At 45.2% G+C, this 15,436-nt stretch overlaps 1 protein-coding gene and 1 long non-coding RNA gene across 15 annotated transcripts in view; one reads left to right on the plus strand and one right to left on the minus strand.

The window, feature by feature from the left end:
- LOC309646299 overlaps nt 1–15,436 on the minus strand; it is a 181,392-nt gene that overhangs the window by 136,032 nt on the left and 29,924 nt on the right. The window lies entirely within an intron of this gene.
- The window catches only part of CALN1 (calneuron 1), a 477,883-nt gene that overhangs the window by 77,286 nt on the left and 385,161 nt on the right, over nt 1–15,436 (plus strand). For 2 of the 14 annotated variants that reach the window (XM_082432422.1, XM_082432424.1), the window contains exon 1: nt 11,698–11,827. The exons of the other annotated variants lie outside the window; for them this stretch is intronic. The gene's annotated coding sequence lies outside the window, so the exon portion shown is untranslated. Of the gene's footprint in view, nt 1–11,697; nt 11,828–15,436 lie in introns of those variants that run through there. 14 annotated transcript variants of the gene reach the window in all.

Here is a 15,436-nt window from a genome sequence, read left to right on the forward strand (position 1 = left end):
TTGATTTCTAATTTATTTCCATTGTGGTCAGAGAATGTTTTCTGTATGATCTCAATATTTTGGAATTTATTGAGAATCCTCCTGAGGCCCAACATATGGTCTTCTATGAACATTCCATGTGTACTTGAAAAGATTATGTATCCCACAGTTGCTAATGCAGTGCTTTATAAATTCAATTTGGTCAAGTTATTTGCTAGTGTTTGACAAGTCTTCTGTATCTTTACATGTTTTATCTATGCTGAGGGAGGTGTGTTAAAGTCTCCCACTATGTTTGTGGATTTGTTGTTTTCTTCATATATTGTGCTTCATGTATTTTAAAAGCTTTGTTATGGGTACGTTTTGGATTACTATATTTTCTTAATGAATTGGCTCTTTATCATTATGAATTAACGCTATTTATGTCTGGCAATACATCTTGGCCAATATTAATATAGCTGTTCCAGAAGTCTCATGATTAATATTCTCATGGTATGTATTTTTCTATCCTTGTACTTTTAACCTATCTGTGTTTGTATATTTAAAGAGTGTATCTTGTCAATAGTCTATAGTTGCATCTTACTGTATTTTTATCCAGACTGATGTTCTCTGTCCTTTAACTGTAGCATTAGACTCTTTAAATTAAATGTAATTAACAACATATTTAGGTATCAATTTATTATTCTGCTGTTCATTTTCTATTTGTCCCATCTCTACTTTTTCCTCTTTTCATGCCTTCTTTAGCATTAACTATTTTTCAAATATCCCATTTAATCTCCTCTATTGGAGATTGTTTGCTATCTCTTTGTGCTCTAGGGTTTACTATATGGACCTTCAACATATAGCAGTCTAATGTCAAATAATATTATACTACTTCATGGACAATGTATCTTATAACAGTATACTTCCATTTCTTCCTTCCCATCCTTTGTGCTGTTATTGTCATACACATTTTATTTATACATTTATTATAAATTCTGTAGTACATTGGTATTATTTTTGCTTTAAACAGTCAATTATCTTTTAGAGAAACTTAAAACTGAGAAAACCATATTGTTTATATTTACTCAGATATTTACTATGTCCAACTGTCCTCATTCTTGAGTTTCTAATGGTTATCATTTTACTTCAGCCTGATAGCTATAAACTCTTTTACTTTTTGTTTATCTGAAAAACTATTTCATCTTCAAATTTGGGGAATATTTTTGCTGGATAGAGAATTCTATGGCTTCTTTTTTTTATTTTGAATTTGGAAATGTGATATTTTATTTTATTTTATTATTTTTATTTTTTAATTTTATTGGAGTATAGTTGATTTACAATGTTGTGTTAGTTTCAGGTGTACAGCAAAGTGAATCAGTTATACATATACATATATCCACTCTTTTTAGATTCTTTTCACATATAGGCCATTGCAGAGTTTTGAGTAGAGTGCTGGATAGAGAATTCTAGATATTTTTGTTTGTTTTTGTTTTCTTTTTCAGCACTTCAGATGCTGTTTCACTGTCTTCTGGATTGCATTATTTGTGAAAAGAAGTTAGTTGATTCCTACCTCTGTTCTCCTGATAGAACGTGCCCTATTTTTCTGGATGCTTTAAGGTTTTCTCTTTGCCACTGGTTTTCAGCAGCTTAATTATGGGGTACATTGGAGTGGTCGTCCTTGTGTTCTTCCTATTTGGAGTACATTAAGCCAGTTGGATCTGTGTATTTATAGCTTTTATCAAATTTGAAAAATCTGAGGCATTAGTTATTCAAAAAATTTTTTTCTGCCTAACTTCCTCACCACACACACAGACTCAAGGTATTGAAATTGAACATATGTTATCAGTATTGCTTGATATTGTCTCACAGTTCACTGAGCTCTATTTTTTTCAACCATTTTTCTCTGTGTGTTTCTGTTTCTATTGCTATGTCTGAAAGCTCACTTGTCTTTTTTTTCTACAGCATCTAATCTTATATTAAGTCCATCAGGCAACTTTTTAATACTAAATACTATATTTTTCAGCTCCAGAATTTTATTTGCTCTCAAAATAATTTCCACTCCTTTATTTATAGTGTTTATATTTTCCTTTAAATCCTTGAACATATTTATAATAGCTATATGAAAGCCCCCATTAGCTAATTCCATTATTCCTGTTATTTCTGCTTCTTTGTCTATGAATGCTGTGAATGTTACACTAGAATTTCTGGATTTTGTTGTTGTTCTTAAAGAGTTTTGAAGTTTGTTAGGCAAATAAGCTACTTGAGAATTAGCTTGATCCATTTGATGATTTTTTTTTAAGCTTGGTTATAGTACTAGAATAAATTCTATTCTAATGCTAGTTCAGTCCTACTTCTAAGGTACAATCTACCTGGGGTCTCTACCAGAATCCCAGGTATTTTGTCCACTCAGGCTCATCAGAACTTACATGTCTTCCAGTTCTTTCTTATCTCTAGGAATTGTTCAGCTTACAGCTCTCTACCAGCTGTTCTTTGCCTGACCTCGTGGAATTTTATCCTGTGACTGTACATCTTAGTTATCAACCAAGAACTCAAGGGAATCCCTATGAAGATTTTCTCAGCTATTTGCTGCATAGTTTTCTCTCTCCAGTTTTCTACCTGACAAATTCCAGCTACCTAAGCCTCCATCAAGTGTGATCTCTGTTTCCTCAACTCAGTGAGACCACTGTGCTGTGCTTTGGTTTCTTTTCCCTTTACAGTGTACAGAAGATGAATCCAGGCAGAGAGCTGGGAAGAATCCAGGAAGAGAGTAGGGCTCATCTCATTTCTTTCTTCTTTTTTTAAAAAAATTTAATTTAATTAATTTATTTTTTATACAGCAGGTTCTTATTAGTTATCTATTTTATACATATCAGTGTATATATGTCAATCCCAATCTCCCAATTCATCCCACCACCACCTCACCCTCACTTTCCCCCCTTGGTGTCCATACGTTTGTTCTCTACATCTATGTCTCTATTTCTGCCTTGCAAACTGGTTCATCTGTACCATTTTTCTAGATTCCACATATATCCGTTAATATACGATATTTGTTTTTTTCTTTCTGACGTACTTCACTCTGTGTAACAGTCTCTAGGTCCATCCACGTCTCTACAAATGACCCAATTTTATTCCTTTTTATGGCTGAGTAATATTCCATTGTGTATATGTACCACATCTTCTTTATACATTCGTCTGTCGATGGGCATTTAGGTTGCTTCCATGTCCTGGCTATTGTAAATAGTGCTGCAGTGAACATTGGGGTGTATGTATCTTTTTGAATTATGGTTTTCTCTGGGTATATGCCCAGTAGTGGGATTGCTGGGTCATATAGTAATTCTATTTTTAGTTTTTTAAGGAACCTCCATACTGTTCTCCATAGTGGGTGTATCAATTTACATTCCCACCAACAGTGCAAGAGTGTTCCCTTTTCTCCATACCCTCTCCAGCATTTGTTGTTTGTAGATTTTCTGATGATGCCCATTTTAACTGGTGTGAGGTGATACCTCATTGTAGTTTTGATGTGCATTTCTCTAATGAATAGTGATGTTGAGCAGCTTTTCATGTGCTTCTTGGCCATCTGTATGTCTTCTTTGGAGAAATGTCTATTTAGGTCTTCTGCCCATTTTTGGATTGGGTTGTTTATTTTTTTAATATTGAGCTGCATGAGCTGTTTATGTATTTTGGAGATTAATCCTTTGTCCATTGATTCGTTTGCAAATATTTTCTCCCATTCTGAGGGTTGTCTTTTCATCTTGTTTATAGTTTCCTTTGCTGTGCAAAAGCTTTTAAGTTTCATTAGGTCCCATTTGTTTATTTTTGTTTTGATTTCCATTACTCTGGGAGGTAGGTCAAAAAAGATCTTGCTGTGATTTATGTCAAAGAGTGTTCTTCCTATGTTGTCCTCTAAGAGTTTTATAGTGTCCGGTCTTACGTTTAGGTCTTTAATCCATTTTGAGTTTATTTTTGTGTATGGTGTTAGGGAATGTTCTAATTTCATTCTTTTACATGTAGCTGTCCAGTTTTCCCAGCACCACTTATTGAAGAGACTGTCTTTTCTCCATTGTATATCCTTGCCTCCTTTGTCATAGATTAGTTGACCATAAGTGTGTGGGTTTATCCCTGGGCTTTCTATCCTGTTGCATTGATCTGTATTTCTCTTTTTGTGCCAGTACCATATTGTCTTGATTACTGTAGCTTTGTAGTATAGTCTGAAGTCAGGGAGTCTGATTCGTCCAGCTCTGTTTTTCATCTCATTTATTTCTGTTCTCATATGGATTACAGTCCTTCACTGGCTATTGTCCAATTATTGAAAACAGTTAATTTATATATTTTTATATATAGTTTTCTAGTTGTTAACAGTGGGGGGCAAGTCTGGTAGTAGCTCAGAAGCAAAAATTCCTCAGCTTCCTTTTTAATAAATATTTTCACTGCATTCAGAATTTTAGAGGAACAGTTATTTTCTTTTAGCACATCAAAATTATACTGATGGTTGTAAGTTATACTAACTTTTGTCATTTCTGTTGAGAAGTCATCTGTTGTTCCTTTGAAAGTACAGTGTTTGTGTGTGTGTGTGTGTGCATGTGGGCGCGCAAAGGTGGGAGGGACTGGCTTCTTTTACTATTTTGTCATTGGTTTTTAGAAATGTAATTATGATTGCCTATGTGTGCCTTTCTTTGTACCTATCCTGCTTGGAGTTATTAGGACTTCCTGAATCTGTAGCTTAATCAGTTTTTGGAAAATTCTCAGCCAAGATTGCATCTACCACATCCTGTCTCTCCCCCTTTTTTTCAGACTTCAATTACATGTTTGACTATTCATGATGTTCTATGTATCTCTCAAGCTCTTTTCGCTATTTTTCATTCTTTCCTCTGAAGAGAGGAAAGATACTTCAGTAAGATATTGTCTCTTGACCTAATTAACAGTTCACTGATCTCTTTTGCTGTGTTGGTTCTGCTTTAAGAAGACCTACTGAATACATTTTCTTTGTTGTTGTTCTAGAATTACTATTTTATTCTGTTTTTAAAATAAATTCTAGTTCTTCCCTGGTTAATTTCTTTGTCTTATCATTCATTTTCTTGAACATTTATCACAATCGTTTTAACGTTTGTTTTATATAACTCCAATATGTGGATCACCTATGTTTTTACTGTCTGTTTCTTTTCCTCTTGATTTTTCTCAATTTGGCCTTGTCCCCTGGCATGTTTGGCAATTTTTTATTAAATGCCAGATATTACATTTGAAACATTGTTGTGGTTCTACATGTTGTTCTCTCCCCTCAGATTTCAATTTTCATCTGGCAGGCAGTTAGGATAGGTGTAGATCACCTTTTACTAATCAATAATTGAGGTAATTTGAAGATGGATTTGATTCTCTGAAAGCTTCTGGTTTTCTGTTCATCCTAATGCATATAGTCTTTCAGGAGCCTCAACTAGAACCTTAGGGTGTGTATTTGTGCCCTTCCTTCTTGGAAGGTTCTAAAGTCCAATTTTTGTTCTGCTGGTATTGTGAGATTCCTGAGTATTCTTCATTGTGTAGCCACTTAGCTGCTGCTTGATTTCTTTTCTTTGCCTTTCACTCTGTGCAGTTTAAAATGAGGCAAATGCCTTTAGGAGGAAAGTGGAGCAGAATAATACATTCACTTTTCTGAGGTTGTCTTTCCTTGGGTTTTAGTCCCTCAGGTCCTGACTGTCTTGGTAGCACTGCAACCTGATTATTTTCTCTCTAAGCCTGTGATATTCTCAAAATCTCTGAGATATTATTATCTTTTGGCCTTTTGGTCCAATGCTACTTGGAAATCAGCTAATGTTTCAAAAGCAAAGGCAGCAGAGAATGTCAGGTTCACATCAATGCCCTTTCCTTCTCTCTGGCTTCTTGGCCCCATTCTCAAGCTCTTAACTTTGATTCCATTTTTTTAATTGGCTAATACAAGTCTTTGAGTATTTTTTCCAGAATATGTAAAAAAGCCATTTATTTTCTTACCTGTTTCATTTGGAAAATATTTTTCTCTTACTTTCATACATGTTAACAACTTAAATGAATGTATAAGCCCTGGGTGAGACCAATTATCCTCTCTTCATTGTTTCATTTTTCATCTGTGATCTAGTGTTACATACACTCTTGAAGCCAATCTTTTTTTGCCTTTGTTGATAATTTGTTTTTGTTTGTTGATAACTTAAATTTTCTTATCCTAGAAATCAAAAGAATTATCAGCATATGTGTCAATATAATCTCTTTTCATTAACAATCCAGTCACAGAGTAAACCTTTTGTTTTTTTAAAGGCAGAGATTGTGTTATTCTTTTCATAAGTATACACTACATGTTTATTGCTTTGAAAAAAAATAAATACAGGATATTTTCCTCATTTAAAAAAATTAAACCAATATTAAAAATATTTGTTGTAGAACATTCATATAATATATATCTAAAAAGTAGAAGTCTCCTTAATACTGATTCTCCAGGGTTGGTTAGGTAACAGATAGCATTCCAATAATATTATGTAACATCTTACAGAAAAATCTGAGTGAACTTTTTGGCCAACCCGATATTTATGGACACTATGTACAAAGTTTTCTTTTTCAAAAATGGTATCATGCACGTTATTTTGCAATTTGCTTTTTTCACTTTACAATATAGTTTGGAAATCTTTCCAAGTTAGCAAATTTTTCTGGTTATCTACTGCTGCATAACAAATCACCCCAAAATTAAATGGCTTAAAACATCAATGTATTACTACCCCTTTTAGTCTGTGGGTCAGAAATTCAGACAGGGCACAGTGTGGATGGTGTCTTTCTGCCCTATAATATCTGGGTCCTCAGCTGGGAAGACTCTTACAGCAGGGGCTAGAATAGCTGGGGACTGGCCAGATATCTATCTCTATCTTTCCCTCTTCCTCCCCCTCTCCATTTCTCCTTTATTACCTTGCTACTTCCTATCCTCCACACAGCTAGCTTGGGCTGCCTTGCAGCATGGCAGACTCTGGGTAATTGGACTTCTTACATGGTGCCTTAGGGCTCTAAGAGAGTGTTCCAAGAGACAGGAAATAAAAGCTTCCAGTTTAAGTCCTAAGCCTGGAAACTGGCACAAAATAACTTCTTTATTCGATTAAAGAAGTAACATATCCTGTCCAGATTCAAGGGAAGAGCGATGTAGATCCCAACTTGATGACAGGAATATTAAAGAATGTCCAGCCATATTTAATGCAGCATGGTAAAAAATTCACCTTCAGTCAAGCATTATTTACATTCTTCTAACATGAAACATACCCAGACACATCCAAAAGTTCCAAAAGTCTCATCTCCTTGTGGTTTGAGGTCATGGATCAGTTCATTTAAAGCAGGTTCATGGGAGGTTATTCTCAATCTGAAGATCTGTGAGCTCCTCCTTCCTCTTCACTAAATACCCTCCACACACCTGTGACGCAGAGATATAGTAACTGCAACAGACACCCCATTCAATAAGGGAGGATGTGAGTGGTGTTTCCTGTAGCAGTCACACTGGTTCATAGCAATTCTGAAATCCAGCTGGGAATGTGTCATCGGTTCCATAATTAAGGCCCAGCTCTGCCTCTTGGGAATGATTCTTCACAGCTCTTGGCCTCATCTTTTGGGCTCTTGGTTCCGCTCTCAGCCGTTCTCCCTCTCTCATAAGAAATAACTCCTGTTTGCAGCACGTTTATTGTCCATGGATGGTCGGAGATCCAAAGGCCTCCTTTCCTTTTGTACTGTCTCTGTCCCTTTCAGCCCCAAACTGGTATGTTTTCTTTAAAAACATTGAGGGCTTCCTGTGATTTAAACTGGAATCCATCCATTAGAGAAAAACTACACTTACACACCCCCTTAAGAATAGGCCCTTCTCTATTTTCAGCCCCTGGTAAGGCTGCTGAGGGACCGTGTCTCTAAGATTCTTGAAAGCTCTTTTAGGCCTGCCCTTAAATATGTGTGAGGTCTTAACAAAGGATTTGACTGCACCATCCCTAACTTAATCTTTATCTGGAGACCACATTTTACTGCCCTGGATTTGAATGTTTTTGCCTGGAGATGTCAGAATGAGGAACAGTTCTCCTCTCGAACACAGCAAGTCCTGGTTCTTTCTATTTCCTCTAAATTCTACTCAGAAAAATGGAATGATTTCTGCTTTAATTCATCTCTGCTTGTCTTTTATCATAGGCATCTAGAAAAACTCACTTGGCTCCTTCTGTGCTCTACTTGGAACTCTTCTAGTCAGATCCATGAGTTCATTAGGTAGCCTTCTCATCTGTCACATTACTACAGGCAACTGTTTTGCTAAGTGACCCACCAGTACATGGCTCAGGTGCTCTCTTTCCCAGCTTCCAGGAACAGTTTTCTCGGTGTCCTTCAAGTCATTTCCAAGAGTCTTCCTGAGGCCCTTGCAGCTTTCACTGACAGACTTCCGAGGCACTTCTGCTTGTCGTCCAATCCCAAAGCCAGCGTTTTAAGTGTTTGTTACAGCACCAGTCTACTTTCAGATACTGAATTTTGTTCTGGTTATCTGTTGCTGCCCAACAAACCACTCTAAAACCTCCTGCCACAAAGTAGAGAATGTGTGTTGTAAAGAAGCCAATGCATTCCATTGTCCGCATTTTGATAGGATACATGAAAAATGTTACCCTCCAGCACGTACCCAAATGATTTTTCCTTTTTCTGCCTATTTCTCTTCAGAATGCAACAGACCCCTTCATCCCCCTCTACCCTTGACTGTCTTGGGCACTTGAAGTAGATGTAGTTACTGTAGTTATTATGTAGAACTGCTATTTCAGGTAAAACAAAAGAAGGAAAGACAGGGGAAAGGCTGAGGTAGAGATGGCAATGACTTTGACCATATTAGAAAATGTTTACCACTTGGTAAGGTAGCAGTTGTCCAGGTGTCTGATTTGTATAACTCTGAGTCCCAAAGCTAGAGGCAGGTGATAGAACAAAGTTAATGATTACTCCCAGCTGTTTCCTGGAGGGCTGTATTATTCTGGGTTGGAGAGAGTACTTAATGCCACATCAAGGTACAAATGCATGGAACCCATTTTGTTCCATGTTGGTTTTAGCTTCCATTCTGATATTTGGTACAAGATTTTCTTTGGCAATTTAACAGGAAGGCGCTGACGCATTTTGACCCTTAATAAATATATATGGAACAGATAAATAAAAGTTGGAGCAAGGGTACCAGGGCCTGAGAACCTGCAACCCTCTTAACCTGTAAGTCTCAAAATGGTCATGGTTGGCGAGGACCAGGAAACTCTATTTAGTGCGCTCACCAATGTCGGCCACCTGGCTTCCTAGTCCTTGATGTCCATTGAGGTCCTTGATGTTTTTCCCTCAAGGTAATGTCTTTGACATGTGTTAACTACTCGTGAATAATGACAACAGCCAGCATTTGTTGAACACTTCCTATGCCTGGAGCTGAGTTAACTGAGTGAACTGCTATTTCAGGTTATCACACTTAATGTTTACGACAACCTTATGGAGTAGATACTCTAATTATCCCCATTTGACAGATGAGGACAGTGAGATTTAGAGAGAACCAACAATTTGCCCAAATTCACACAGGCAGTGAGGGCAGAGATCTGACATATGTGTCCTGCTCTGGTTACATGGTTAAATCTACTTTCTACCAGGAACTCCATGTGTGTATATAGACTTGCTTAAGGGACTTTGGTGACTTGGTTGCCATCCAGAAAACGACAGAACCACTGCTCCAGAGGCAACAGATTACTAGAAGATGCAGCTTTCATCCAAACTAAGAGATTGGTGGGAAAGATCATTCTGAGACTCTATCCACTCTTTTAGTTCATCTGCCCGTGACCCTTCAGGGAAACTCTTGGAAGTGCCTTCTCTGTATTGATACATCTCTGAACTAGGTAGGTAGGATTCAGCCAATGGCTTAAGGAGATAATTTTGGAAGTAGGGCAGGTACAAGAAAAGATGGTAAGAATACAAGGTAGCAAATGCTAAATGCCAAAGGTATGGTACCAGCAATGAGTGCTACGAGGGCTCAGAGGAACCACGCCCAGGCTGCAAACCAGGAGGTGCAGACAAGGAGGGGACCCTGATTAACTTGTGCCGCTGGCTGTTAGCATCAATGCCCACGTTCTCTTGGCAGCTGCCCCAGCAGGAATAGAGGTGATTGCTGAGTTGTTTGGACCAGAGGCTTATGGCAGTATTGCCTGCTTGGCTCCTGATTGGTGTGAGAATTTTTATATATATCTTTTCTTTGATTCTGGGAATTGGAAGACTCTGAGCTGGTGGCACAGTCTTTCTGCCACCTAAAGGGGCAAGAAACTAGGGACCCTGGAAAAGAGAGTGCTGTAAGGAAAGGATAGCCTGCTCCAGCTAGGTGGGTTCCTTCTGTGGCGCACCCTTGGGAGGAGCAGAAAGGGACTGGTAGATGCCTGATTCTGTCTGTGGGACAGAGAGAGATGCATCTTGGTGTTTGGATTTTTCTTTTCTTTCTTTTCCTTTTTTTTGACGACACAAACCTTAGTAGCACTGTGTATTCTGTCAGCTTCTGGGCACACGAGAGGTAGACAGGTGGGGACCAGAAAAGGTGACTGGAGGCTCTAAGCTAACGGGTTGCCCTTGAGGCACGGGGCAGAGGAGGAAAGGGATCTGTCTGGGTATGGACTTGGCAGGGGGCAGTGCCAGGGCAGGTTGCAGACGGTCTTTGAGATGCCTAGCTCACACCTGTGTCCAAGCACCCTCTCCCCCTCATCAAATCCATTCTGTGACCTTGGAAAGGGAAATGGGGGGCCAAACCACGTGTTCTCAGGCCCTGGGGAGAGGGATCAGAGGTCGGTGGGCGATCGCCGCAGAACTGCCTCCCTAGATGGTGCTGGGATGAGCAGCTCGAACCCTCCTCCTCCCCCAGTTTTGGCCACCGGCACCTCAACTCGGCACCCGCCCTCCCCCCGGGCTCGGATGCAGGTGTGATCCTGGCCCTGGGGATGAAGTAGTTAAGGTGGGGGGCGCTTGGGTAAGTTGTCCAATACCGAGGAACAGCAGTTTGCCGGAGTTAACGTGGGCAGCTTCTTTGGGGAGGAAGGAAGGAGGACCGTCTGCCAAGCTCCAGTTCGCCCCCCGCGCGTGTGCCTGTGTGTGCAGTGCGTGCGTGTGTGTGTGTGTGTGTGTGTGTATGCGCGAGTGTAAGTGCGCGCGCGCCGAGGCGTTCCTCAGGTTGCGCTGCCTGGAAACCGAGGGAGCCATTGGCAAGGCGGAGGGGTGGGGGTGGTGTCTCCCAGACCCCCCAAGGCGAGGCGCGCCCCGAACCCCGGCTCCTGACGCGGGCGAAGGCAGGGCGGGGACGGCGCCGCGGGCGGTCTCAAGGCCCCGGGGGGCCCACCGGGGAGGAGCCGGGGAGGAGGCCGGAGCTGCATGGAGTTTCTAGGGCGCGCAACTCCGGCGGGGCCTCGGCCACTGGGCTCCGGGGCGCAGCGAGGCAGCCGCGCACATGGGCTGAGCCCGCGCGCCGGGGCTCTGCACGGCCAGCGGGAGCGGGAGGGGTAGAGGAGCGCGCCGAGCCGGGGGTGCGGGGCAGCGTCCCCAGACGGGAGCCGAGGACAAGGACAGGAGGAGCGCGCCCGGATCGCGCTCCGAGCCGACGAGGGGCTCGCGCCGGCCCCGGCGCGCGCTTGGGGAGCGGCCCGGGGCGCCGTGGGAGCCGGCGGCAGCGAGGATGCCGGCGCGGGGCCGCGGCGGCCGGCCGGGGGTGTGAGCGTGAGGCTGAGCGCTGCCCGCCGGCGCCTCCCCCCGCGCCGCCCCCTCCCTGAGGGCCTCGGAGGAAGCCCCCGGCGCGCGCGGAGGCGCCTCGGAACCCGGGCTTCGGGGCGGCGGGCCCGCGCGGCCGGCCCCGGCCCAGCCAGAGGTGAGTGCCGCCGCCCGCTCGCTCCCGCCCTCGCCTCTTCCCTCCGTCCTCGCCCCTCTGCACCGTACTCCAAACCCGCGGCTGTCGCGGGCCCCTGGCCCCGGAGTGGGCGGGCGACAACGCCTCCTATACCTGTTGGCGCTGGCGGAGGGCACCGGGCGGGCTGGGGGTTGTCCGAGCTGCCTTGCCCTCCCTGGGGGTGGCTGCTGGCCGCCAGCCCCGAGGCGTGGGGCCGGGGCAGGGCCGCGGGTGTCCCACCCGGGTGTCCCGGAACTGTGCGGGCTGCAGGCTGGGAGCCGCTCGCCGAGTCCCCTGCGCCGGTGGCCGCTAGTCTGCGCGACCCCGGCCGCGGGCGCCCGGGCGGTGGAAGGGAGGGGAGCTGCACCGCAGCCCAGGTGGGAGAGCGGGGCGGCTTCCAGGTATCCGGGAAGCCGGGAGTCATGGCGATAGGGGGAGGATTCTCTCCATCTCCAGCCCAGGCGCGGGCTGCTCGCCCTCCGGGGCGCACGCTCCTCGCTGCCACCCGCCCGGCGTCCGCGGGCCCTGGGGAGCGCGGGATCACCCGGAGGCCTCCGGCAGCCCAGCCCGGGACCTGGCTGTCACTCAGCTGAACCCTGGGTCCCCAGCAGCTCCCAGAGTCCCGCTCTCGGGCAGAGGCGGGCGCCGACTCTGCCGGGCAGTCTGGGTTTACCGGGTGCCCCAGCCTCCCCGGACTGGCGCGACGGGGAGTGAACTTCCTCAGACTTGGCCTGAGGGCGCCTAGGCAGCAGCAGGTAGTTCTGGGGCCGGCGTCGGGGCCAGGGAGAGCGGAGGACGCCTCACCCCGACGGGATGGGGTTGCTGAGAGTGGACGGAGGGCCACTTTTTAGCATCGAGGCGCCAGCCACGTGTGCCCTCTGCCCCCACGCCCAGCACCATTTCCCTCTGCTCTTTTTCCTTTGCGGACCAGTGTGTGGGGCAAGCGCCTTCCTTGCCCTTGGTGTTGAAGCCCTTTGCCCCGGGGAACGGTGCCTGCAGTTCCTGGGGTGCCAAGACTGGGGCGCCATCCCCAGGCCCTGCGCTTGATTTTTGGCAGAATAGGACACTTTGCTGGGCTCGGAGAAGAGCAGCTCAGTGCCGGCCGTGTGTGTCTGTGTCCCCTGAAGTCTGATTAGCGGTAATAGTAACTACATTCTAGAGTGGATAAGAGCAGCCTCGGGGATAGAGTTGAGGTGACCTTCTCTGGGAAGAATGGGTAGATTACTGTCCTCTGTGTGGACAGACACACAGGCCATTTGTGCAAATGTGAAAACTCATAACTCTTAGGATTTTCACGCTCTGCTTCTTTAACTGCTGACTTTCAGTCCAAAAGATAAACTCTTTTTCAATTTAGGCATCAGAGCTTTGGAAAGGGTTTTTAAGCCATTGGTGTGAAATTGTCTTGGGGCTGGAGCAGGACACGGTTTTCATCCCAGCCTGATTCCAGCTCTCCTCCTTGGCTTGTTGGTGGTTTTTATTTCATCTTTGGGGGGTGAAGAAGGAGGTGTTGGTGGAGTCCCCATTTTCTTTGCTACTTGTTTCTATGAGGCTCTGAAGTCTGGAGGGCAACTCGGACCTCTCCTGTGCTTGCTGCTCTATTGGGACACCCCAGCTAAGGATCTATTCGTGGGCTCCAGCAGCCGCAGAGCTTTGCTGGTTCCTTAGGCAGCTGGCCCCCACGAATGCCCGATGGATGCCCCTGGGCCATGTTCACCCCACAGCCTGCTCTGGTGGAGGCCCAGCCGAGCGCCCCTCCCCCCCCCTTTCTGAGCTCACTGCAGACATGTGGGTTTTTCATGGCAGTAGCTGCCTGAAAAACAGCTATGTTTACTGAGAAGCTGGTCTTCAACACTCATGTTGGTTACTGGCTGTATCCAAGTGGAGTAATGAAAACAAAACTCTCTGGAAACCCAATCCCTCGGATATTTTATTGGAGGAGCGCTAAATCCGCTGAGAATTGTTCATAGAGATCACCTTTCTGTGACCTCGGACTGTAACTATTGCCGGTAATCAGGCCTTCAGTGAGGGCGCAGCCTAAGGGCTTTGTGGGAAGAAAATCATTTCATTCAGCTGGTTCCGAGGAGAACGCACGATGGGCGGGACTTGATGGAGACCCACGGCTCCCTTTCCTCGCTGAGGGGTGATGGGGGGTTGGGGGGGGCGGTGAGGGTGCGCGTGTGACAGCTGCTTGGCTGAGTTTGACAGTTATCTCCGCAGTGGGAGGCCTCTGATAAGCGCCCAAGTATTGGGCAGGGTTCGGCTGCAATCTAGAAATTTCTTTTCCATAGCAAGTGGCTTTGGGAGGGACAGTGTGCCCCTGGGTCTACAGCCCGGGAGAGGTATCTGACGGCTGGTACTTGGTCGTGGCGCCGCGTCCGCGGTCTTGCTGGCTTTGCCAGCCCGCTCCAGCGCTGACAGCCTCTGCAGTGCTCAGTGGGTGGCAGAAGGGGGCGCTAGTTCTTATACTGAGAGGAATTCTGGTGGCTCAGAGAGAACTTTGGACATTTAAGGTCTTTGCAGACCCTCTTAATTCGGATTTCTGGGACCCTTCTTGATGCCAGACTCTTTACACATTGGAGCTCATGGAACTCCCATTTTTTCTTATTTGGAAACTGATGCCAAGGGTGGTTAACTAACTTTTCTGAGGCCCCGTAGCTTGTGGGTAAGAGGCAGGGTTATGGTTTCATTCTAAGAGGCTGGAGTTCCTGATTGGAAGTCCAGGGATCTTTCCACACTGCTGCGTATGATCTGAAGGGCGGTTAAGTAACCTTTGACCTTTGGTGCCTTGTCTAGGGTCAGACCCATGGCGGGTGCCCCCTCTGTGTTTGCTGAGTGAATCTAGGGCAGCATCTCATTCCTCGCTCCTCACGAGGAAACTCAGGCACAGGAGGAGCTCTGCCTTGTGCACTGGGTCAGGGGAGGAGGCCCTGCCTTCCACGTGTGCCCACACTGGAGCCACGTGTGCCCACACTGGAGCCACGTGAGGCTCAAGCCCAGATTGGCTTGATTACAGGCTGCTGCATCTTTGTTTGCATGTTCCCTATCTGCGCCCACATTGGTATGGGGTGGGTGGCATCTTTGCCCTTCCTTCGAGGCTTAACCTGATGTAGTCAGAGTGTCTGAAACGTCCTTTTGCGATGGAGAACCATTAGGCAGCACAACCAGCAACAGCCCCCGATGTTTGTTAACACCGCGTGCGTCCTGACTCTCAAGCGATGAAACCATCTCTCAAGATGGGCAGGGCGTTGGCTGATCCCTCGGTTGCTCCACTGGAGGGTAATTCTGCATGTGGTTAAAAAGGAGGAAAATGAAAGCACAGTTGTTGCATCCAACCTGGGGCTTTCCGAGTGAATTATGGTTTTAATCATTTAACATCTAACAAAAATGTATTCAGTGCCTATTATGTGGTATGGATAGAGAGATGAATATGACACGGCGGCTGCCATCAAAAAATTCACAGATTAGCGGGGAAGGCAGACCATGTGTGAGGCGTGCACATTTGCGAGCAGAGACGGAAGGCAGCCAGCCTAGCATGGCAGTGATGTCTGAGCGGAGCTTGAAGGATGGTTATGAAGTGGCCAGCCTTACCTG

This window comes from Balaenoptera physalus (genome assembly GCF_965194825.1).
Source record: "Balaenoptera physalus genome assembly, chromosome: 16".
Classification (NCBI taxonomy): Eukaryota; Metazoa; Chordata; class Mammalia; order Artiodactyla; family Balaenopteridae; genus Balaenoptera; species Balaenoptera physalus.